The sequence below is a fragment of the Sminthopsis crassicaudata genome, chromosome 6 (assembly GCF_048593235.1).
Source record: "Sminthopsis crassicaudata isolate SCR6 chromosome 6, ASM4859323v1, whole genome shotgun sequence".
Lineage (NCBI taxonomy): Eukaryota > Metazoa > Chordata > Mammalia > Dasyuromorphia > Dasyuridae > Sminthopsis > Sminthopsis crassicaudata.
In genome coordinates, this window is record NC_133622.1 from 215,756,404 (window position 1) to 215,782,609 (window position 26,206).

The following is a 26,206-nucleotide window of genomic DNA, read 5'->3' on the forward strand; positions in this document are numbered from 1 at the left end:
ATTTCTTTTACTACCCACTAACTTAAGTAAAGCCAATAGAAACCCTTCCCTCATAACAAATGAACTCTGCCAAGAGATGGAATGCATCCTATATCAGTCTTTTGAAGTTTTGAGTAGACACTGCTTTGATCAGCAGTCTGTAGTTTTTCAGAGTTGTTTTCCTTTATATAATTTTTATCATCTTGTAAATTACTCTGAGTTCTCATTTTACTCTGCATTAGCTGATACAAGTCTTTTCAAGTTTCTCTGAATCTATCTTTTTGACATTTTTTTCTTACACTGCAATAAAAAGGCCATTACATTCAGTACTATAGCTTGTTCAGTTATGATCCAACTGATGGACATCCATTTTGTGTCTAGTCCATAGTTCCAATAAAAAAATGCTGATATGTGTGTGTTTGTAAAATTGCCATCATCACATCATCATCGTCACCACCTCTATTTTTGTCATCCTCATCATCTCTAGGATTTATATGGCACTTATTATAGGCATTGTGCTAATTTGATCCTCACAAAAACTCTGGGGTAGAAGCTATTGTTATGCCCGTTTTTATACTTCAGGAAATTAAGATGAACAGTGGTTAAGTGATAAGATAACTACTAAGCATCTGAGGCTAGATTTGAACTCATATCTTCCTAATTCCAGCACTCAATTCACTGTACTCCCTAGCTGACCCATTTCTCTCTGTATTTTACTTTCTTGAGCTATGTGGTTAGTAATAGTGTTGTAAATATATCAAATACTATGTGTTCTTCAGAGACTTGGGGCTTATAATTACAAATTACTTTTAACACTATTCATTTTTCAAGTTCCAATTTCTTCATTACTGTCAATGGCATCCCTATAATATTAGCTAGCCGAGATGAAAGCCCCTTTATTCATGTCTCCTGTATCTCTCTTCTCCAGTTGATATCTCCTACTTATGCCAGATGAATCTTCTTTATGCAGAGATCTGCATATGTCTCGCTCTCAAAGCCTTTTAAATCCAGACATCTACTAAGGAAGCCTACCATAAAATGCTAGACTTCAATCAGAGGGGAGTTATGTTCTTATGGGAAAATGACAACCTGCCTAGTAAAATAAGAAAAAATAACAGTCATACTGACCTTATCCTCTGCAAGGGGCTCAGATGAAATTAGTCATTCTTTAATCTTTTAAATTCTTTAATTTAATTTAATTCTTTAATAAATTTATTATGTTCTTCCTCTATGCTGGGGACTGTGCTAAACATTATGGACACAAAGAAAAAGGAAAACAGTCCTTACTCTCAAAAAGTTTGTATTATAATGGGAGAGACAACATGTACACAAATAGGTATGATACATATTAAGTATGGGGAAGGTAACCTTGGAGGGAAAGACTAGCAATTGAAGTAGGGTGAGGGGAGGGGGAAGTTTAAGATGAGTCTTAAAGGAAGCCAGGACTCTAAGAGGTGAAAGTGAGGAGCCAGAGTAGCCAGACATAGAAATATCCAGTGAAAGGAGGCAAGATGGATGATGGAATATCATACATAACATAGTATCTGTAAAATAATTTAAAAATTCTAAAGCATTGTATAAATGTCAGCTATTATTTCTCACTATATTCCTCATTATTATTAGCCAGAATTATTTCATATCCTCCAAAATTCATGCCAATATATGTCTAATCCTGTTTTCATATTATTTACATTTTTGCTTCTCTGTGGAATGCATTTAATGTTCTCTACTTTATATGTACAGAATAATGGAGGTATGGCCTGATAACTACAATTTATATGAAAGCTTCAAACACTTTATTGGACTAAAAATCCAATAAGAACCTAAAGGGACATGGTTGGAAAAAAATGTTCAGCTAAAGATGACATTAGGAAAATAATCACTAAGCACTTTGGAGGAGGTGATGATTACACTGTATTCTGTCCTAAGAGGACCCTGGCACTATTGTTATGATTCACTTCATTAGCTGTATATCAGGATGACTGTCTGAAGCAAAAGGAAGGTAATTTATTTAACACTTATTTGTTCCAGGCACTGTGCTAAGCAAATGTCATATACCATAATTGTTTGTCACAATAACCTTGGCAGAGATAGGTGCTCTTATTGTCTTCAGTTTATAGGTGAGGAAACTGATGTAGACAGAGGTAAAGTGATTTAGAATGAGTAAGTGTCTAAAGCTGGATTTAAAGTGAGGGATTTCTGAATCCAGGCTCAATATTCTAAGCACCGTGCTACCTGGCTGCCCTGATGGTCCTTGAGCACCATCAGGATGATAAAGTCATTTGAGGCAAGACCACAAAAGGATCATTTAAAGGATCCGAAGAAAAGAAGATGGAAAAGATGTAATTTGTATTTGGCTAGTTGAAGTTGTATCATGTGGACAAGAAATGAGATATGTTCAGCTTGCAAATGTCAGAAATAAAAACCCTATAAAGACAGTAACCGGGCAGACACAAGAGGAACAACAAGAACAATAATTAAAAATGCCCTAAAGTAGAATAACTGTTTCAGGAAACGAGGGGTTCTCCCATGCTGGCGTTCTTTGAACAGGGATAAATTGTCTGTTTTTCAGGGTTCTAGTAAAATGTATTGTAGAGGGTCTTGGTACAGATTGACCTAATTTAACTAAAAGGTGAAATCCTTTTCATTTCTGATATGGGATATCAGAAATGGGATGATCATGTAGCTGATCCACTTGATTAAAATGAAGATTAAAATCTTAATGATTTAAGTTCAATCTCCAAGTATACCTGTCTCATTTCACAGGATATTAGAATTGAGACATAGCTTTGTAAAATAAAATCAATTTGAAATCATTATTTAAATGTACTATTTTTACTGGTATATAATAAGTACTTAATAATTACTTATTGATTGATTGTGTGCCCTTCTGAATTTCTTATTGCCTTCTTATTAAATCTTTTATTGATATTTATCTTTCATTTTTTTCATTCTTCCTTCCAATCTTTCCTTTTTTTGCCAATAAATAAAATTATTTACAATATTCCAGTAAATAAAAATCCCCAGTAATTTAGTCTAATATTTGTCTACTTTAGTCTAATATTTGTCTATTTAGACAATTAAAAGGCATTTTTAAACTCAGAATATTTTAAAGTAAAAGTAACTGACTGCAAATGAATTTTTAAATAAAAAGTCTTTTGGGATTGCTTTGGATCACTGAACCACTGAGAAGAATCAAGTCTCTCATAGTTGATCATTGCACATTCTTGCTGTTATTGTGTACAATATATTCCTGGTTCTACTTGTTTCACTCAGCATCAGTTCATGTAAATCTTTCCAGGCCTTTCTAAAATCATCTTGTTCACCATTTTTATAGAATAATAATATATTATAACTTCTTCAGCCATTCCCCAATTGATAGGCATTTACTCATTTCCCAATTATTTGGTACCACAAAAAAGAGCTGCTAAAATCATTTTTGCATATGTGGGATTAGTCTTAATATGTATTGTACTTCCCTAATATAATAATGCATCCTTACCTCTCTCATGATTCTCACTTCTGATTTTCTGTGATTGTAACAACTTGCTTCAAGATAAGGGTGGGTGACAGGAGGGGAGAGCATGATTACAACATTATAATTAAAACAAATACCATTATCATCTTAGAAATTATGTCATGTAATCTTATGTTAAGGAAGGCAGTATTTGGGAAGTTTACGCTGGAAGAGAGACGTACTTGGAAGTCTTTTGAAAAAAAATTTTTTTTTAATTTTTCATTAATGCTTTTTGTCCTTAGCATCTAGAATAAATTTTCTTCTTATAGCCATTTCTTTGCTTCCCTAAGTTCTTTGAAAGCGTAGCTCAAATGTTGCCTCTTTCCTAAAGCCTTTCCTGACCTCCTCCCCAAGTACTAGTCCCCCCTCCACCTTAACATCTACCTATTTTATATAATGTTTGTATTTTCTTAAGTACAGGATTTCTCTCCCAACAAGTTCCTTTAGTAAAAGAATTGTTTCATTTTTGTCTTTCTACCTTTAATGATTAACACACTGGCTGGCAGGCTCTTAATGAATATTTACAGATTAATTAATTAATTTGCATTTTTGTCACAGTCATTTCAACTTTCCCATCCTCCTCTAGATAAAATTCTCTCTGGTTCTTGGTGTCAGGTATAAGTACCCAGCCACTTCTGTCATTTCATTAACAACTTCTTAAATTATTACTTGCTGAAAACTTTTTTTTCCCCATTAACAACAAAAGTACTTATTATATACCAGTAAAAAATAGTACATTTAAATAATGATTTCAAATTGATTTTATTTTACAAAGATATGTCTCAATTCTAATATCCTGTGAAATGAAACAGGTAGCTAGTATACTTGGAGATTGAACTTAAATCATTAAGATTTTAATCTTCATTTTAAGCGAGTGGATCAGCTACATGATGCTAGTACTAGCATCTGCCAATTTATAGATTATTGTGAGCTATCGAGTTCTCCTGCCTCTACCAACTTAGGTATATTTAATTTTCAAGTAGATTCTCAGCTATTTAAATATATCTGTGACCATGACAGCATGGGTACTCCATTCACCCACACAGATTATACCCATAAACACATGTTACAGAAGTTACTGTTATGAAAAAAAACAACTTCCTTTACTAGTGGACAACTCTCAAGTGATGGGTCTCACCATCTTTAACTGCTCTTGGTCTTTGAGGGAAAGACTCAGCCCATCACTGAATCACCAAAGTTAGAGCAGAGCTGGTCTTCTTCCTCTGACATAATCTTTTGACAACTGGGATTGACTTCCATGTGATAAATATGCAGAGGAGTTTTGTGTAGATATAGACTATATCCATAGCTTTATTTTTCTATAATTTTATAAATAAATAAAAATTTCTATAAAATTTCTCCTGAGTAGGGAGAGAAAGGAGCTATGATTTACTATAATTTAATTTTCAATTGTGCCTCAAGCAATTAAAAAAATAAAACCTGAAGTTTATAATTGGAAGGTAAATTAGGTCACATCCAGACCAATCTCCTATATGAACTGGGACTCAGGGAAGTCAAATGAATTACCCAAGATCACTCAGGTAGTGGTAGGTGGCAGACCCAGAATTTAAACTGTAGGCATTTGATTTCCAATTACACCCACTTTCCTCTGCCTCGCCCGGAACCTGCTAGAATACCTTTAGGAATTAGAAATGCTCTCTCAGGGTTGGCTGTAGGTATTAGGTATGGATACCCACTAGCTTCTGTGATTTCATTAACATCTTCCTAAATTATTACCTACTGATGATTAAAAACATTGTGTTTTTTTCCCTCCCTTAAGCAACAATAAGCTAGCTGACTTTGAGTCAGAAAATTAATCAAGAGAAGTTCGGAATCCTTGTAGACTAGGGATAAAGACTTCATGCTAGGATATTACCAACAAGAAGGTAGTGTTCGGTTTTTATTTTCAATCTATTGATGCTTTTACAAATGCTTTTTTTTATTTTAGGTTTTTTTTTTCAATTAACAAAAGTTCCAGTTTAAAAAAAATTGTCCAGATGTGAAAATAGAAGCTTTCGGTTTTCTCCTGGCTACGAGACTGGTTTTAAATTGTCAAAGGTATTTTCTGGCTTTTTTTCCTCTCTGTTGTTTTCTGTCCTTGTAAATGCTTGTGTTTGAGACTCTGAAATATAGTCTGCAGATATCTTTGATTTATTATTTTAATTTGCCGTGTTCCCTCCCTGACTGGTGCTTAATGGGATTTTCTCTTTGGATGCTTTGTAGTTAGGGGGCTGTTTATCTAACAGCTAACTTCCTTCTTCTGTATTGCTCTGCTTAGATCTCTGTGTGACAAACAAATGCTAAGCTTTAACAAATCAAAAGGCACTGCAGACAGACTTAAGCATAATGGATGTTCTTGTTACCTGTCGAGTCTGGAGTCTTCATTTTATAGAGTACTAAACATAAATTTGTTTAACTACCTGAGTAATAAAGCTCTAGTGTATTGCAAAGGTGTGCGTGCATGGGTTTGCTCATGTTGGAAATTGGTTTCTGCGATTTAATTTCCATGTAAAAATATACTCTATGCCTTAAATAAAAGAGACCTTTGTATTAAGGAAAAGTGGATAAAATACAGCTGCCTCAGACATGCATTTTAAGCATTCTCCCTGAGTTTCATTTTCCTTCTTAAAATGAGGGGGTGGGACTAAATCATAGTTCCCTTCTGCTTCTAAATCTGTGAGTCTGTGATCCATCAGCCATATCATGAAGATTTTTAAGTGTCTTTTATTTTAAAATGCCTAAAATCGAGATATAAGAAATATAACCATTTAACTTTGTCTCGAAATAACTGGATTCTAAACGTAAATTTGCCAAGATATATTCATGGGCTTATAGAGATGGTTCATTTTCACCAAAAAACTATCCATCAGCCTTTACTTTGATATCTGTGGAACCTATTTCTGTAGCTATGTATCCACACATGTATATGTGTATGTCTATATCCACAAATGCATGTACACATATATGTCAGGTCACTTATGAACAATTATGAAAATTGGATCCTGAGTCTTGATCTGCCAGGATGTACTTTGTGACACAGAGAAGCCTTATACTCAAAATACCTCCGTTTTTTCCATTTATAAAGTTATATAAATAATTGACTACATATAAATGCATGTGCATACATATATGAATAAATATACATATACCATACATATATTGCATATGCATATTGCATGCATTATATTACATAGTAAGATAATAGTTACAAGAATACCAATATCAGTTTGTGTCACTGTAATTTCATAGACCTGCAACCAAAGAACATTCATCAAATCTAAAAACACTGTATTAAGGTTTTAAAAGTTGAGAACTAGTAATCATCTGCTTCTGTGGGTGTGCATCATGTCAATAAAGTACCATTTCTTTCCATCTTCATCAAACTTCATAAAATATCTGGATTGAATACATATCTGGTTTTAGTACTAGTCAGTGAATAAATTCAACATTTTCTTTTCATTAAAAATTCAAATGAATTTTTTATTTGCATGAACTATTACTATTCTAAATCATTTGGTGTTAGAGTTGTAAGAAATATTCTGGTTCATCTAATCTACTTAAAACTTAAAAAAAGTGGAAACTGTAGAGTATTCGGGATCAGTTAGTTATTCATCCAAGACAAGTCTTATGAACTCCTTGGTCAGTAGACTTTCTGCAATGCTACACTCATTCTTATTTTATTGTTACGTCATTCCATTGGTATTTTGTCTCTATTTAGGTGAGAGTTGTGTTGAGAATTGAGAAGAACTGGGGAGCAGGCACTAACCGTGTTAGTCATCATTCATGTTTACAATCCATAATTGAAATTGATCAGTGTTTATAGCCTGTTAAAATTGGGGTCATCCATTGTAAAGAGGACCAGACTTTTATTTTCTCAAGTTTCGATTTAGCTGCCACCATTCTGAAGGATGCTGGGTTGGAAATGGCCAAACTGGGAAATTGAATAGTGGCCAAAAAAAATCTAAAATAAAATAGAGGGGAAATAACTTCAAAAATTCACAACTTGACTGGGAAATCAGGTCTGGAATCTCTGCTTAAGCCATCTGCAAAATCAATCACAACCTTGATCTGAAGATTTGCATGTGTGGGGAGAGCACCCACATAAATGAGCTCATGGATACAATGAAGTATGTGTTTGTGTGAGAGAGAGAGACAGACAGAGAAAGGATGGGATATATTTATAGAGGGCTTTGCAGTTTTCAAAGTTCTATATACCCATTTTCTTATGCAAGCATCACATTAGTCAAGTAGTCACTGCAGGTATTAGAGTGCTGTTCTGGGATTCATGATGGTATGCAGGAATATTGTAGAGCCAGCCTGAAATAACTCAAAAGAGCTCATTGTAAAATTTCATTGTTCTGCAGTTGTCTCAATTATGTTCATCGCTCAGTGACCCATTTGGAGTTTTCTTGAAAAAGTACTGGACTGGTTGGCCATTTCCTTCTCCAGTTCATTTTACAGCTGAAGAAACTGAGATAAACAGGGTTAAGTGACTTTCCTAGGGTCACATGGCTAGTAAGTGTCTGACGCCCTTCCTCATTCCAGGCCCAGTACTCTGTCCATTGTGCCACCTAGCTACCCCCATTTACACTACAGAAATCACCAAAGGCTAAAGATCAGGCCTGATTTATTGTTTTGTTGATTGTCTAATTTAGACAGAAAAAAGTATTGGAGAAACTGAGAGTATTGCAAATTAAACTTACAAGTTTGTTGTGTACATTTTTCAGTAACTACGTGAAAATTTCCTAGCACATCTCTCCCTAAATGGTGCAGTGGAAAAAATATTAAGAGTTAGGGAACCTGGCTTCAAAACCCACTTCTGATGCTAATTCCTTATAAAACTATGGAGAAATTACTTAAGCCTAGAACTCACTTTCTTAGTAGGTAAAAATTATGTCATTGAATGAGACAAGTCCTTTTCAGTTCCAAATTTTTATCATTATTGGAAAATATAATCAGGTAGAATGAAATTCACTGTGGTACACATGTATTGTATCTAGGTTATATTGTAACACATGTAAAATGTATGGGATTGCCTGTCATCAGGGGGAGGGAATAGAGGGAGGGGGGGATAATTTGGAAAAATGAATACAAGGTATAATATTATAAATATATATATATATATATATATATATATAAACATTCATATTTAAAAAAAATTCACTGTGGTATCCTGTAAATTTGTGGAATGTGGAGATAGGAGAGACTGCTCCCAACATTACCTGTCTATAAGACCCATAAAATATCAGATAGTCTGTTTTTGCCTCAATTTCCTCATCTCTGAATTGTAGGTAACCGTAACCCTACCTGTAAAATTGTTGCAAGGTTCAAATGTAAGTTGTGTTCTGAAACTGTTTATATAAATGTTAGTTCCTATGTTAAATACACGCATCTTCTTCCGTTGTTCAGGGCATTAGACTGGGCTGCCGCTAATATTCCATGTCAAATCAAGGATATGTAGTATAACCTACAAACATATAGGGTGGTGCTTAAAACTGAATATATTCATTGATATATCATGATATATCATGAAATGATAACATAGCTCACTATGACCATTAGTCTTTTGAATGGAAATATAAAAAGAAAATTTGGTCTCCCTTTCCCCCCTAGAAAATTTAGTTTAAAAAATAATAGATATTCATTAAATACAGCTGCCACCAATTTGAATTCAGCTACTGGTCCAAGGGCATCCTTGATTTAATAACTGAGACCAGAACACTATAACCCAGTCTGATCCATTAAACATTTATGTACTACCTAATCTGATCAAAGAGCTAATAGTGATTGATATCAGATACAATGGAAAAATGGGGGGCAGCTAGGTGGTGCAGTGGATAGAGCACCAGCCCTGAATTCAGAAGGACCTGAGTTCAAATCTGGTCTCAGACACTTAACACTTCCCAGCTGTGTGACCCTGGGCAAGTCACTTAACCCCAGCCTCAAAAAAAAAAAAAAAAAAAAAAAGGAAAACAGATTGGGGGAGAACAAGACCAGAAAAAAAAAAAAAAAAAAAAAAAACTGATCATTTTAGGAGAGAAGATAAATAAAGGGATTGGGAAAGTTTTCCCTTGTGAGGTGATAAACCCTTTAAGAAAATCTAGCATATTTCAGAAACTGGGATACTGAAGAATTAAAAGAGTGTGTTCTTATTCTTGTTCTTTGTTCTCAAAAAGAATCATATCTTAGAGATGATGCCATGACTTGGAAGTGAATTGAATTTAAGTGAGAAAGGGCTGTGCAAAGTGACCAGTCTTATTTTCTCCTCCAGAGCCATCTGGGTGATCAGGATAACTGGAGATGACCCTGGATGCAGTAGAACGTTTCACCTTTTTAAACTAAGGTCTTTAACATGTCTCAAACTGAGGCAATACCAATTCAGTGCTTGTCTAGGTAATAAAAGAGACAGAGAATGGTCTCTTTTACCTAGTCAAAATACCCCTAGGAAGGGGTAGTCAATTTGGGAAGGCAGAAACCTCAGGGTTTCTGGCCAAAACCAATAATTGTTATTTACATTCATTTTACATTAAAGAAGTGTCTTCTAAGAGGAAGCCTAAGTAAAGTCATGTAAATAAGAGGTTAAGTCAGGATAAAATCATTTAAGAGACAAATAGGATTAAAGAAGCCAAGGTAGTATAGAATAAATGCCAGTTTTCTCGTCAGAAGTTTCAAATCTTAGCTTTTGTTCTATGTCGAAAGTTCTGTGTGATCTTGGTCAGATGTCCTTCTGTTTAGTCTTCATTTTCCTCTCTATTTAACAAGGAGAATGCACTAAATCATGGCTTTTTAAACTTTTTTCTATTTGTGACCCTTTTCTTTCAGAGAAATTTTTCTGTGACCTCCAGTATAGAAGTATGTGAAAGAGGCGCACTAATCAATCATAATTTCATGACTCCCAAATTCAGTCATGATCCACAGTTTAAGAAGTTTTGTACTAAATGACCTTTCCTGGCTTGGACCTTCTCTCATCCCATATCTTTGCTCTTCTGCCCACGTGACTACCTATTCACTCCAGAAATGCCCTATAAGTTTCTATTCAAGGCAGATTTCCTTTTTTAGCTGGCACAGTGGTTATGTCTCTCAGCTGCCCCAACTTCTACCCAGGGCAGACTAAAAGGCAAAACTGCTTTGCCATAGTATTGTTCTGAACCCAGGAAGAGATTGGAATGCTATTGAAATGGGAGGCTACAATGCTGTAAACATCAGTGAAATTTAGTTCCTTTGTGGATTCAAAATCCCTTTTTTACAGGGTTCACGGGTTCCTTTCTAGGCATTGAAATAGCAGGTGTTGGTTTCTCTATAATTTTGTTTTAAATTAAATCTACTCCATCTTCCCAGAAAAGGGAGATCAAGAGGGCAGGTTAACTGGGGAACAGGCCAGTTCAAGATATTTAGTTTAAAGAAGAAAAGACTTAGGAAAGAGACAATAATGGTTTCTCAATTATTTGAAATGAAAGATTATTACTTGAAAGAGGAATTCAACTTTTTCTCCATAGCTTTGGGACACAACTAAAAATGATGGATGAATGTTGGAGATGCAGGTGAGTTCAATCTAAAGAAAAAACTCCCTAACAACTAGAAAAGTCCAAAGCAGAAACAAACTGCCTTGGGAGAGGGTGAATTTCTTCTGAGAAGTTTTTCACTTAGAACATTTCAAGTGGGCTTGCGCGGGGTAATAATACTAATACTAGCTGTAACCTTTCTGGAGTTATGAGAAAAGTTCCTTCATAAATGTTAAAGAATTAATAAATTTGAATTATTATTATGAAGGCATTCCTTTTAAAAATGGAATTTCATGAACCTTTAGGTCTGAATCCATAGTTTGGCAAGGAGTCAGGTCTTAATCACTCTTCCTTGTTGTCTCTCTTCTATCTCAATGCAATGGATAAGGTCCAGTTCATATACTTCGATAACTTAAAGTCTAGTCTTCTAAGCAGAAATGAATACTGCCATTTTCTATTTCACCTTCCACTTTTCTAATGTCTTCATGAATTATTTACATTAAGTTAAAGCTACATCACACTTCCTAGTCCTAGTTGATTGTAAATGTAAGAAGAAAGATATCCTCTGGGAATCAAATGTATCTCCTCCTCCTTCCCTCCTACCTAGCATAGGAAAGTTAAGTCACTTAACCAAAGTCACTTTGGTAATGTCAGAAAGCAGGATTAGAATGCAAATATTCTGATTCTAGAGACAGAGATCTTTCCAGGATATAGAATTAGAATGGATCCCAGATGATAGAGATCATTTCAAATCAATAAACTCTTTGTAATAAAAGATTAGTAGTGCAAGATTATGAGCTAGAAGATAATTTGTGGACAGCATATATATGTATATATATATATATATATATATATATATATATATATATATATATATATATACACACACACATAAATGTATATATATGTATATATATATGTGTGTGTATATGTATGTATATATGTGTATATATATATATACACACACACATAAATGTATATATATGTATATATATATGTGTGTATATGTATGTATATATGTGTGTGTATATATATATATATATATATGTGTGTGTGTGTGTGTATATGTATGTGTGTATATATATATATATATATATATATATATATATATATATATATATATATATATATATATATATATATATGAAACATAGCCTTTTTCTTCAAAGGCCTTACAGGCTATAGTTTAATGCCCACATTTTACTGATGTGTGATACAGTACATTTTCATATCTCAGTGGTTAAAGGTGCACTACCCCTGGGATCTGGAAAATCTGCCTAAATTTTTTTGGTCCTCCCTTCATAACAGAGAAGACACCTGATTTTTGTTGTGTTTCATTTTGTATTTTTTAATAGGGTATTACAGTACTGTATTGTAAGATTTGGATTAAGTATTTGTTCTTGGACTTTCATGTGTTGTCTGTGGCTTCTACAAAACTCCCCCCAAATTCCCATTTAATTTCTTGTGCCCACCCTGCAAACTTCACTATGGGGAAGTGATAACTATAGTGAGCAGAATATAGGACTTGAGATCAAGAAGTCTGGGGTTCAAATCCTGCATCAGATACTTAGTAGATTTATGACCCCAGACAAGTCATTTAATTTCTTTGAATTACAGTTTTCTCATTTCCAAAAAGATGGGGTTGCACTCAGTGACCTTTGAGGGTCCTTACAGCTGAAAAGCTATGCGCGTATGATCCTATGAAGTTCAGAAATGAAAAGTGATTTGCAGAAGGCTGGAAATCAAACTAATGGTAGATCTCAGATGTAAGATTCTGTTCAAAAGGTACTAGTATGTAAAGCTATATTCAATATTTTCCCTAGACTCAAATTGTCTGCCCTATAGAAAAGAATAAAACCTGAGTATTTAAAAAACAAAACAAAACCAAAAATCTCTACTTTCCATTGATTGACCAATCTCAAAGCATACAGATAGGAAATGAGCTTGAATTGTTCTGGGGGAGTAGGCCATTTCAATGTAGTCAACATTTAACCTACTCATCCTGTGACTTGCAACTTCTCTGTGGAAGCCAAAGCAGCCCATCTCTGTACATCATCCCTCATGTTACATAAAACTGTTATGATAACAACATTTGCCGTTGCCTGGTTACCCTTTTACTTACCTAATTTCCTGCTCATAGAGTGAGCTTTCCAAGAGTTGTTAGGGGGCCTTGGAAAGCACGATCAGTAAATCGACATGTGTACAGAGATAATGCCATGGAATTGAGTGGAGCAATTTACTCTTTGTTTAAGGCTAAACCATTTCCTATTCATATCTAAAGGTTTCTGTTTCCCAGGGATCATGGCTGTTTATAGCTGGAAGGAATCTGAGAGATCACCAACACTTTTTATAAGACAATATGTATTTATGTAGTACTTAATATATACATGGCCCTCTGATAGACACAGAGAATATACACACATACAAGATGGTCCCTGATCTCAGGAAGCTTTTATTCTTATGATAAGTGAGAACAAAGGGATTTAAAATGAAAATATAGGAAGAAGTAGTGAAATCCCAAAGATCAAAAGCAGAGCAAGATGGGTAATAAAGGTTGGCTTCCAGAGCCCTTTCCCAAATTGGAAGCCTCATATAGAACTCATATAGAATTCAGTGGATCTGCCCCTGGAAGTTGATGTTCCAGTATGAGAAAGTCAAAGGCATGGATGAATGTTGTATGGTCAGGAGGCCCTATGTACTAAGGAAACAAAAGCTAAGACAGAAAACTAAAATTTTAAATGTAAGGAGATGCAAAATAATTTCTGGGAAGGAGTGCTAACAGCTCAGAGGACTTGGTCTAGGCTTGCTATAGGATCTGGAAACCTGAACTGAACTTAAGGAAGTCAGAGACTACATGAGTTGGAGGTAATGAATGAGCATATTTCAGGAAAGGGGAATCTGGAGGCAGCTTATATAAAGGAATGGAAGTTGGAGATAGAATGTTGTGTATGGGGAAAACAAGTAAGCTATTCTGACTTGGCAGAGCTTATATGAAGAGAGATTTAAGTCTGAAAAGTCACAGTTGTGAAGAGTTTTTAAAAGCCAATTCAAGTTGGTTGTGTATGATTTCAGAAGCAGAAAGGAGACTCTGGCGTTATTTATTTTTTTTTTTTTACAAAAGAGTGATGGGGTCTAAATTATGCTTTAAGAACTTCAGGTTGGCGGCCAAGTGGGGGAAGAGCCTGAATGACTCTTGTCTTCATATTTGTAATTGTTCCCATTATCCCCTCTCCCTTTTATATTTCCTGCCTGGTAACTTCTATATCTACTCTTTGGCCAGTGTCTCCAAATGGGTCTTGGTCTGGTCCAATATTCCCTCAGAATCTTTTGAAAGAAGAATACAAAAGTTTCTATTGCAACTTAAATATTTGGACTAAACCTTCTAGTCAACTCCAACAAGTTGGCATGGTGCAGAATGGAAAGGCTAAGCTAGCATCTGAAGATGTGGGCTTAAACCCTGATTTTGTTCTTTTTATGTTAGTTAACCTTTCAAGGCCTCTGTTAAAATTGCAAAATGGGACATTTGGGCTCTATGACCTTGAATGTTCCACTAATTCCTAGAGTTTTGATAAGATTCTTGGGTGCACTAAAATAGTAGGGCTGGGAGGGACTCATTTCCCAGAAGAAGATGTTTAAAATTATAACTTGACTTATTCAAGGTGACACAGCCAATTAGTAGCAGTCTGCAGAAACCTGAGTCTGAGCTCCTCATTCTGAGTCCGTGGGCTCCTTAGGAAACACTATGCTACCTTCATCTTGATAGTACAAAAGCTGCACTCAAAAAAATAAAATTCCTCTTGACTTTTTTACTCCTGGGAACTCCTATAATTCAGTTCAATATAGCAAATATGTATTAAATGTCTTCAGTGTACAAGGCACTGTACTAAGCTAGGCATTCAGTCACAAAACAAAAGAGGCTGTAAGCTGGAGCATCTGACATTCCAGTCAAGGAAACAATAGGCATGTAAGTAAATACAGGTAATCTGAGAGAAGAGAGGACACAGGTACTGCTGGGAGATCAGGAATCAAGAGCAATAATATCTACAGAGTGCTCTGAAAACCCTGAAGTGCAATATACATTCCGATTATTAATGTGGGTATTACTTTTGGAGGCAGCCCTTTTCATTTTGGATAAAACTAATCATTCCCAAGTTTCCTGTTTCGTGGAGCAGAAATCTGCCTCTCTGCAACTCGTGCCCAGTTGCTTTTAGTTCTTTTATTTGAAGTTAACCTAAAGAAGTCTAATCCTTCCATGGAAGAGCCCTTTGAAATCTAGGACCCTTTCTTCTGTTGTGTGACAGTGGAAGATATATTTATTTCTCTTGTTTTCCATTTTCTCATATGTAAACTGAGGTGGTACGGACTAGATAATGTGTCGGACCCTTCTATCTTGGAAGCCTTGATCCTTTAATTCCAAAGTCCTGGACAGGAGCACTGGAATGCACATGAGGAAAATCTGTTTCTTCACTAGTTTAGTGGTGAGGTAAAGAATGCTCTTGATGTCTCTTTTATCAAAATGTAGCTGGCTGACACCATCAAAAAGACCAGACCCAATGAGGTTATTGACATATAAGCAAAAGATCCATATATTTCCCATGATACATTTCACCAAAAGCTTTCTCTATGGAATCCATTATGAAAGATGAAAGCAGTCTTTCTCTTCTCCTTCATTCCCCTCTCATGTCCAAGAAAATGAATTCCCACCTATCCAGAAGATAATTCCCTGTCAAAATTGAGCCTAGGGAAGCGCTTTAATGACAACAAAAAGTTGAGAACAAAAGACCTAAAAAGGACCACAAAGGGCTGGCCTGACTTACCAAGTTTTCTATTGATTTGGTCCTTGAGTTGTCAGCAATGAAAGGAACCTACAGGGAGGACACCAAGATAGCTGAGGAAAATCACCAATAAGCCCAGATATACAAAACCTCAAACAAAGCCTTCTGTGGGTCAACTCATTTCAATAATGTTCATTTTAGTTCAATACAGCTATGCTTGTGTAAACAAAAAGCTAGGTATTTGGGATACAAACCCCAAGACAGAGCTTTCTCTTTGAGAGAAAGCTCTTCCTACTTCTTGTTACTGGGTTGTTAAAGGTAGAGAAAGAAAAATGTGGAAAGGGACCACATATCAACAAAAAAGAAAATATAAAATTCATATGCAAACGGAGAGGCAGAGAGCAGGTCAGAAAGCCAAGATGTGGGACCAGTTCCCACCTTAGGTACATAGTGGCTGAATCACTTTACCTCTCAGTTCTTCAGTTGACAAAATATATGCTCCTGGCCACAGGTGGCAACACTCCTGAGGGGGAGCTCAACCAAATTAAAATGCAAATGGAAAGCACTTAATAAAGAAATAAAATAGGAACTAGATAATGTTAATATGTAGTTTTCTTACCAATATGCATATTGCAAAAATTCTTACATTCTTTAATGGTCCCCTTTTCCAATATGAATTCAACATCTTTTCTCTTAAAGACTAAGTTGCTGTGAAAGTTTGAACCTGCATCAGTAGAGAGAGTTTCTTTATATGAGAGTTCTTTATAACAATCTGTCTATTAATATATGTAAAATAAATGCAAAGTGATACCAATAGTGGGGAAAGCATGAGCAACTGGGGGTATTAGGAAAGGTTTCTTATAGAATAAGGTACTTAAGTTGAATCTTGAAGACAGAAAACCATTGAGATTCCTAAAGGCAAGTATGGGAAAGGAGAACATTCCAGCCCTGGATTCAACATATGAAAGATATTAGGAAAAGAAATGCAATGTCTTATAAAGAAAATAAAACAAAACTAAAAAGCCAATTTGACCAGAATATAGCCAATGCTTAGTTGGCAGAGAGGAGGAAATAATGTATAATCAACCCGGAGAAATAAGTTGGAGGCAGAGTCCCATATATTTGAACTTGATAATATTTGTAAAACATCTTGTAAACCTCAAATTTCTAAATAATTTTTATCATTCTAAATTATTATTATTATCAATTGGAGAGTTGAGAACAAAAAAAACTAGGAATTAGCTAGCCACAATCATGAGTGAATTTTTTTGTAAAAATGAATTCAATCACTTAACCCGCTCCTACCCCACCCTCTGAATTTCTTAGATTTTATTGCTCTCTTTTCAAGTAGATAAAATGGTTGAGGTGAGGGATAATAATGTCATAAATATAGAGCTAGATGTCAGAGTCATTCCTACAGCCTTAATTTTACAGAAAAAGAAATGGAGGATCAGAGATATTTGAAACTTTTCCTGTTTCTATCTGAAATGGAGAAGAAAAACATTTTTATTATACTTTAAAAATTCTTTAGACTTCTCCTCTCCCCACTCACCACTCAGATGAATTAACTTGCTGGGCTGGTAGCCAAAAGAAACCTTGCTGAGAAATTCATTTTGGGAACTAAGATTCACCAAACTTAGAAATTATAATCCTATATTCATCCTTTCATCCTATATCAGAGCAGCCAGGCCAATGATGTTCCACAAGGTCCTCAGTCTCTCTATTCATTGTTTGTGGTCCCATGGAGCTGAGTCTATATACTGAGTGGTCCATCTGTTTCCTGTCATCTCTTTGATGAGACCCACCCAAGCATCTTTTCTTATGGTAGACTGCCTCCAATCCATCTGCCACCCAGCTCCTTACAATAATGTGCGATGCTTTTTAAGGATGGGGATGGGGGTGATTAAGGTAAGAGCTCCATACCTAAAAGAGACTGGGAATGACTTGAAAGGTAAAGGTTGATATATGAATAACTGATCATTTTGTTTCAAATGTTGTATTATTAATGACACATTTTATTTTATTATTTGATTGTAGATTTCAGGGTCAGAAATGAGACCTGAACAAGTGGATTACTCCCTTCCAATAAAGAGACAATGTGAAATAGAAATAAGATGCCCTACTCAGGGAGTCAAGAGAACAGTTATTACATCTTTGATTCTGTCACTAACAAAAGATATAACTTTTGAATGAGTTGCTGAACCTTTCTGCACCTTTTCTGCTAAATATCCTTTCTACAACAGGGAAGATGATGTCTTTAGGTGTGTGCAATTCTTCTATTCTTTGAGAACAGATAGGTTAGACTTTGATATGACTTCTACTCAAAATACACCTGCTGAATTGAAGGTAGAACTTGGCAGATGTACACATTGAATTTAATTTCAAAATTTTAGGAGAGGCGAGATAGTCTCCAAATAGTAGAACCCAAAAGGATGGATTATGGCAATTTTCTGCATTTTGGGTTAAAAAAAAAAACAGTTTTTGAAAGAGAGAACTGTTCAAAAGAAAATAAGGAGAATAATGCCTAACTGGTGACTTGAAATATAATATTATTTTTCCTGTAGCTTTTTAGCAGTTACTTTATTTTTCTCCATGGAAACTGTGATACTCCACATTGTCCATTTAGTAAATTTGTCCATTTACTTTTTCCCTTTCCCCTCCTCTCTCAATTTCTTTTTATATAATAACTTAACTGTAAGCTCCTTACAGGTAGACTAAACCTTTTTTTGATTGTATTTGTATTCCCAAAATTTAGTAGATCTCTGACCTACATGGTCAACATTCAATGAATATTTTAGTATTTATCTATCTATCTATCTATCTATCTATCTATCTATCTATCTATCTATCTATCTATGTACCTACCTACCTATCTGATTGTCTGTCTAGCTCTCTGCCTATATAGCTGTCAATCTATCTACTAATTATCTGCCTTTTCATGGCATCTCTGACATTACCAAACAAATTCTGTAATGAATTGTCATATATTATTTTAGGAGGAGCTACAGAGCAAGGAAGATCAGACAAATCACTTATCACAATCAGAATCATTTAAATGTGGTTACCTTTCAAAATTACTTGTTCTCTGTTTTTGTAGATGAATAGCCCACTGGGGTCTAAATTATAAATTATTTATCATGTAAATGCAGCACCTCTGGAAGAAGAGATTGTCATGGTAAGCCAGCCATATAAATACTCCGGGATAAACACTGAGACTTCTGGTTGCCACAGCAATTTCTTTTTCTATTCTGGTCTTTTGGTCACTTATATTTTATCTTATTCTTTTTTCATCTTTATACAGAGTTTTTTGCTTTATTTTGTGGTGAAGTTTATCAAGTATAGGAATAGAAATTAAAAGACATGAAATTGAATCTAAATTCAGTCTCTTACTATACTTAGTACAGTGGTTGGCCCACAATGGGTACTTAATATGTGTTTATTGATTAATTGATTGACTGATTTAGGAATGAAATTACAGGCCATTTGCTTCACCTTTTTGGGTTTCCTTTTCCTCAATGACCTCTAATGTTTTAATGATCATCTAATTATGTATCTATCATTTGCAAAGGTAAAGCTCATTAAATTATAAACATCTAAAATACAAGAACCTGATCATAGGAACACAAGATAGTTTAGAATCCAACAGATCTGAAAGGGAGGAACCGATGATTTTATCACATGAACAGTAATTAGAGAAGATGAAATTTGAATTCAGTCTCCAAATCTAGGACTTTTTTTTTTCAAAATACCTCTCTGTCTCTCTGGTAACTGAATTAGGTTATCTCACAGCTGGAAGGGATCTCAGAAGTTATTTACTCCATCATATACATGAACTGGGCTCTCTTCTACCATATCACTGGCAAGTGGACATCCAATTTTTGTTTGTAGTCCATGCATGAGAGAGAATTCACTACTTTCTACTTTGGGACATCTGTACATCCAAAAAATCCTATTTTCTATGCCTCAGAACAGAATTTAATGTTTTATGCAATGAGTTATCAACTAATCTTATTTTCCATTGTTCTTTTCCACGCCTCTAATTTCTGTCAAATTGACTTAAATGTTCCCTGAATTCAGCACTTTTATCTTCTGCTCTGCATTTGTATAAACTATCCTCTATGCCTGAAATACTCTTACTTTTCACTTCAACTTCTTAGAATCTTTGCCTTTCTTTAAGGCCCAATTTAGACTCCATCCTCCTAAATCCCTAACTAAGTCTTTGTTCAGAGAATTCATCAAGTATTTATCTGATTCACTTAACTATATGTCATCTCCCATAAGAGTTTCCCAGGTAGGGATTCAATCTAAATGAAATATCATCTTGCTTCAAGTTTTACCCAGAGAATATTTTATGACCTAACTTTTCTCTGATTCAGTGTTTAGAAAAATATAAATAAAATCATTGATTGTTGGACCTGTAAAAGACAATCTAGGCCATTTATCTCCTTTACCATTCTAAATCATAGCAGAGGAAGCTAAAACATAGAATGGTAAAATAACAGCCAAGGTTATAAAGAAAATCAGTGGCCAAATAGGACTAGTTAAGAAGCAATTTAGTAATTTTATTTATTATTTATTGGCAAGAATATGCTATTTAGCTGCCCTGCAACTTAGTAATTTTAAAACAAACCTATCAACATTTTTTTTGGTTCTATAAAGTATAAAAGTAATGCAGTTTTTTGGTGGGGTTGGCATTTTGGTCCTTTAGTAAGAGTTGCTCTAGGATTATAGGTTAAAGAGGTGATGCTGACCTGTGAGAAGGGATTTTCACACCTACAAGTTCCCTCATACCAATGAGCTCACAAGTCCAGTGACTGTCCTTTCCCTGTTAGAACCTTCAGATGACAATGGTGACTCAGAGAAGAAAGTTATCAACTTTGTTAAGCACTTTATTACCAGACTAGTGTGGGCAGACCTGATGAGTCAGGCCACGGAGATTATTTAGGCCTTAGTCATGAAAGCTTGTGGTTTTACTGAGCTGAAAGGTTTTTACAGTAATAGAAAAAAAAACAGAACCCTTTGATTGCTATAATTCAGTGAGAAGTACTGGCAAACCCCTGTTTAGATGCAGAGCTTTTGATGGCATATTTCATTTCCACTTTTGTGGTGGCCAACCATTATATAGTTTTCCTGTCTTTAAAAGTTCTTTGCTAGATTCACTGCCATTTTGCTTATTAGTCAGAAACATTATATGAGATGTCTACTCTGAAATTTAATTTACATTTTGAAATCAGTAATTTAAAGTTGAATAAGTTTCCACGAACACGCAATAGCAGTAAGAATATTCCCATGATGGAACCATGATGGCTTTTCTGAGTTTCTTTTCTTAGAAGAGTTGGGTCAGCTTCAGAAATTAATATTGTATCCTATAAACTAAGATCAGTTTCTAAATCTTAATTGAGTTCTCACTCAATTTCTGTTTAGTGGTTTTTTTTTCTTCATTTTTTGTGTTATAGTTATTTTATGATCCTCTTTCAGGCTTTCCCCCCTTCAAAACAACTACTTCAACACCTACATTCTACTAACTCTTGCCTCAGCTTCTTTTTAGTTGGGTGAGCATGGACATGTAAGTTAATCTCATCCACAGTTCCCTCATCTATATAAGGCATACAAGCATATTAATATACAAGACTACATGCTAGACTGAAAGTCTACAGAGCTATTATGCTGACTTTGTTGTCATATTCCAGTGAAACTTGTACAGCCTACCAACTCCAGCCCAGAAAATTTCCACTTGAATTGTCATAGGAAGATTCTGAAGATCATTTGGCAAGATAAAGGTACCTGACAATGAGGTTCTCTCTCTCTCTCTCTCTCTCTCTCTCTCTCTCTCTCTCTCTCTCTCTCTCTCTCTGTCTCTTTCTCTCCCCCCCTCTCTGTCTCTCTCTCTGTCTCTCTCTTTTTCACTAGGTCCTTTTTAATTTTTTTTCTTTTTTTTAATTAAAGCTTTTTTATTTTTCAAAACATATGCATGGATAATTTTTCAACATTAACCCTTGCAAAGCTTTGTGTTCCAATTTATCTCTCCCTTCCCCTACCCCTTACCCTTGATGTCAAGTAGTCCAATATATGTTAAACATAGTAGAAATATATGTTAAATCCAATATAGGCATATATATTTATATAATTATCTTGCTGCACAAGAAAAGTCAAATCAACTGGGAAAAAATGAGAAAGAAAATAAAATGCAAACAACAACAAAAAGAGTGAAAATGTTATGTTGTAAACCACACTGTTCCCACAGTCCTCTCTCTGGGTATAGATGGCTTTCTTCATCACATGATCATTGGAACTGCTCTGAATCATCAATGAGGTTCTCTTTCAAGCTGAACTACCAAGCATTCAAACTCTACTGTAGAGACCTCCACTTTGATAGATGAGCCACATTATTTGAATGCTGGCTGGAAGTTTCCCTTAAAAAACTGTTTTATGAGGAAATCTCACAAAGCAGGTGTTCACAGAGAGATCAAAAGAAGTTATGCAAGGACACTCTCAAGGTCTCTCTGCAGAGGTTTAATGTTCATTGTGAGTCACAAGACCACCTCCTGTGCATGAAGGTTCTGTGCTCCCTGAACAAAACAGAATCACACTAGCACAAAGGAACATGAGAAGATTAAATCTAGAGACAGCTCCAGCCCAAAGGCTTACATGGACTATTTGTGCTTGACCTGTGGTTGAGCCTTCTAAGCTCCTATTAGACTGATTGGCCATAGTGGAACACACTGTACTTTGACTTGTGATATCAATGACCCTGTAAAGATGGAATAAGAAAGCATCAGAATAATACCATATAATAGGTAATAATAATAATAATAATAATAATAATAATAATAATGATCTCATAGGGTTTAATGTCAAGATCAAATGTGATATACATGTATATATGTGTGTATTCAAACTTTAAGGGGCTAAATAAATTGTAGGTATTTAATAATAATGATAATAATAACAATAGTGATATTATGCCCCCTTCCTCAGAAGAGATCGAATGTTATACCTGAGAAATCTCAGCCTTTTTTCTTGAATGTTATTCTTTTTCCTGTTCTATATCTCAAAATGCATCTAAATAATCCTGTATTTTCTCTTCATTTTCTTCAGTCTCTGAAGACTCTGAAAAAAAAGTGAATTTGCTCATTTTCTTTACAAAGGCTGACCAGAATCAATTTGCCCTTGGGTATCCACTCCCATCGTTTTCCAGAAGGCTTTCTCCCCGATCCTTAAAAGTAATTCATCCTTGAGTAGCCCTTCTGCCTTTTACAGTCAAACTCCTGGGAGAGAAGAGAGGGGCTACCAATTCAGGGCTCCATGCCTTTTCTCTTTTATTATTTAAGGCATCCATTCTGCTTTCTAACCCTAAAACTCTACAGTGATCAGACAATCAGGAAAAGAATCCAGAGAAAATACTTTCATAGAAAGAGAGCTAAGGATATCCAGAAGGGGAAGGTATTTCAGAAATCAAAAGCATCAGAGGGGTGAAATAAAATAATAGCTAAAAAAGAGCCACCAGATGGGAGAGTAATGAAGACATGATATAATAATAATAATCTACATATAGTTTACAAAGTATTTCATAAATATAATTTCATTTTATTCCAGGAAAAAAGGTTCTATTATTATTCTTATTTTTCAAATGAGAAAACTGAGGGATAGATAGATAATATCTGAATAAATGACTTGCCCACAGTCACACAATTAGTAGGTGTCTGAGATTAGATGTGAACTCAGACCTTCCTGGTTTTTAGCATCCGATCTATTGTGCCACCTAAGCAATAATCTTGAAGGACAGTTTTAGTCCAGCAATTAAGTTGGAAATAAAAATGTTAAGGCTTAAAAACTAAAAGATAAAAAAGTAGGAGAAATTAGGGTTGGGTTGTTAAAAAAATAAATAATATAAAACAACAACAACAACAACAACACAGAGAGGATGGAAGGGAAGAACAAGGGAATTATTTTTTTTATTATTTTAATAGTTTTTATTTACCAGATATATGCATGGGTAATTTTACAACATTGACAATTGCCAAACCTTTTGTTCCAATTTTTCCCCTCTTTCCCCTCACCCCAGATGGCAGGTTGACCAACACATGCCAAATGTATTAAGAGTATAAATTAAATACAATCTATGTATACATGTCCAAACAGTTATTTTGCTGTACAAAAAGAATCGGACTTTGAAATAGTGTACAATTAGCCTGTGAAGGAAATCCAAAATGCAGGCGGACAAGAACAGAGGGATTGGGAATTCCACGTAGTGGTTCATAGTCATCTCCCAGAGTTCTTTTGCTGGGTGTAGCTGGTTCAGTTCATTTCTGCTCTATTGGAACTGATTTGGTTCATCTCATTGTTGAAGAGGGCCACGCCCATCAGAATACATCTTCATGCAGCATTGTTGTTGAAGTGTACAGTGATCTCCTGGTTCTGCTCATTTCACTCAGCATCAGTTCATGTCAGTCTCTCCAGGCCTTTCTGAAGAAGGGAATTATTTTTAAGGAAAGAAGAGTGAGAGAATTCTGAGGAAGGTGGGAGAGAATGGGACAAAGGAAAAGCTGAGAGTAGTTGATATAAGCAAAGAAAAGTAGCAAGCCTACTGGTGCAAATAAAAAGAAAATGGAAGATTATTAACAAGCATTTTGAGATATGGAACTGGGGAGAATGACATTCTTGAAAATTACCTAAATTTCTCATTTAAATATATGATTAAATCTCTGGTGGGAAATGGAATAATATAACAATAACATCAATAATAATTATTATTATATTATTTATTTTCTATTGCCCCATCTTTTGTTTCTCAAACTTCATTTCATTTTATATCCCTGATGCTTTTTGTTTGTTTGTTTTAGGGTTGGTTTTGCAGGTAGTTGTGGTTAAATCACTTGCCCAGGGTCACATGGCTATTATATGTCTGAGGCTGGATTTGAACTCAGATCTTTGTGACTTCAGGGCTTGTGTTCTCTCCACTGTGCCACCTACTTGCACCATTCTTGATGCTTTTGACAATGTGAAATACCTTTTTCCTTTTTCTTTACTTCTAAGATAGTATTCTCTCTTGGTTCTCCATCTGATCATGGTTTCCTCAATTTCTTTTGGATCATTATTCATTTCCTACTTTTCTTACCATGAGAATATACCCCATGTTCCAATCTTGGATATTTTTCTTTCTCTATATTTTTTTACCAAGTCATCTTATCTGTTATCATATTTTCATCTTAATTTATATGGCTCACAAAATTAAATATCCAGTTCTACTTTCTTTCTTCTGGCCTCATGTCTCCCATTATCCCTCTTAGACATCTTCAGATGTTCATCTCAACATGTTTAAAATAAAGCTGACCATTTCTTCATGCTAGACTTATCTTTCCTGCCTTCAAACTTTGCTGTTTCTTTAAGGATGCACGCAACATTTCAGTAATCCAAGTTCAATGTCAAAGCCATCTTTGACACTTCTTTGTCCAGCATTCCCCATATGAAATTGAGTATCAACTCTTAACCATTCTATCTTATATTTATCTTCACTTCCATAGCTATTACTATAGACCAGTCTTTTATCACCTCTAGGCTGTATTATTCTAATATATTTCTAATTATCTCTTTGTATTTATTCTTGCCCCCTTTTCCATTCTATCATCCATACCATTGTTAAAAATATTTATTTATTTAGGCACAAATTTAACCTTGTCACTTTTCAATGATTCTCTGTTGCTTTTGTGATAAAATACAAAGGCCTTTACATCCTTGCTCCAACCTCTTTTTCCACAATTATTTCTTAGTATTCCCCATCATAAATGTGTGTTTTAGTCAAAGTTTATAATTAATATCCTCTAACTTTGCTTCTTAAGACTTTTTACCTTTCTTCTTGGTCAAGCTTAGTTACTATTTCATTCATCCAAATAATAATGCTTTCTCTTCTTAAGTTATTTTGAATTACTTGCTTGTGAACGATCACATTTCTTTTATAAAAGAAAGGCAGAGAGGCAATATGTGTGTATATACATACATGCATGTTTATATACACATATTTGTGCAACTATATGAGAGTGTGTTCCACTTAAAGAACCAACCTTCTATTGGAGGTGTGTGATTTATATGTGTATACCCACATACATACCAAGTATAGATAAATAAAATGTTACATATCTACTTTATATAACACATTATATAAATATAATTTATAATACATAAAGTTTCATTTTTATTCCTGTATTTCCAGAGTTTACCAAAGTGTCTTCACACAGTAGGTACATAAAGAAATGTATTGAACTGAATTTGAAGTAAATGGAAAAGAAATACACAAATAGAATGGAACTCCTTTTGTTGCCTTGGGCAAGTAATCCAACTTTCCTGATTCATTTTTTTCCCTGAGGCTAGGGTTAAGTGACTTGCCCAGGGTCACACAGCTAGGAAGTGTTAAGTGTCTGAGACCAGATTTGAAC

The 26,206-nt window shown here is 34.8% G+C and overlaps 1 protein-coding gene across 3 annotated transcripts in view; it reads left to right on the plus strand.

Annotated features, from left to right (window-relative positions):
* Positions 1-26,206, plus strand: part of ANO3 (anoctamin 3) — a 555,530-nt gene that overhangs the window by 190,439 nt on the left and 338,885 nt on the right. The window contains exon 1 of one of the 3 annotated variants that reach the window (XM_074275266.1): positions 21,492-21,553. The exons of the other annotated variants lie outside the window; for them this stretch is intronic. The gene's annotated coding sequence lies outside the window, so the exon portion shown is untranslated. Of the gene's footprint in view, positions 1-21,491; positions 21,554-26,206 lie in introns of those variants that run through there. 3 annotated transcript variants of the gene reach the window in all.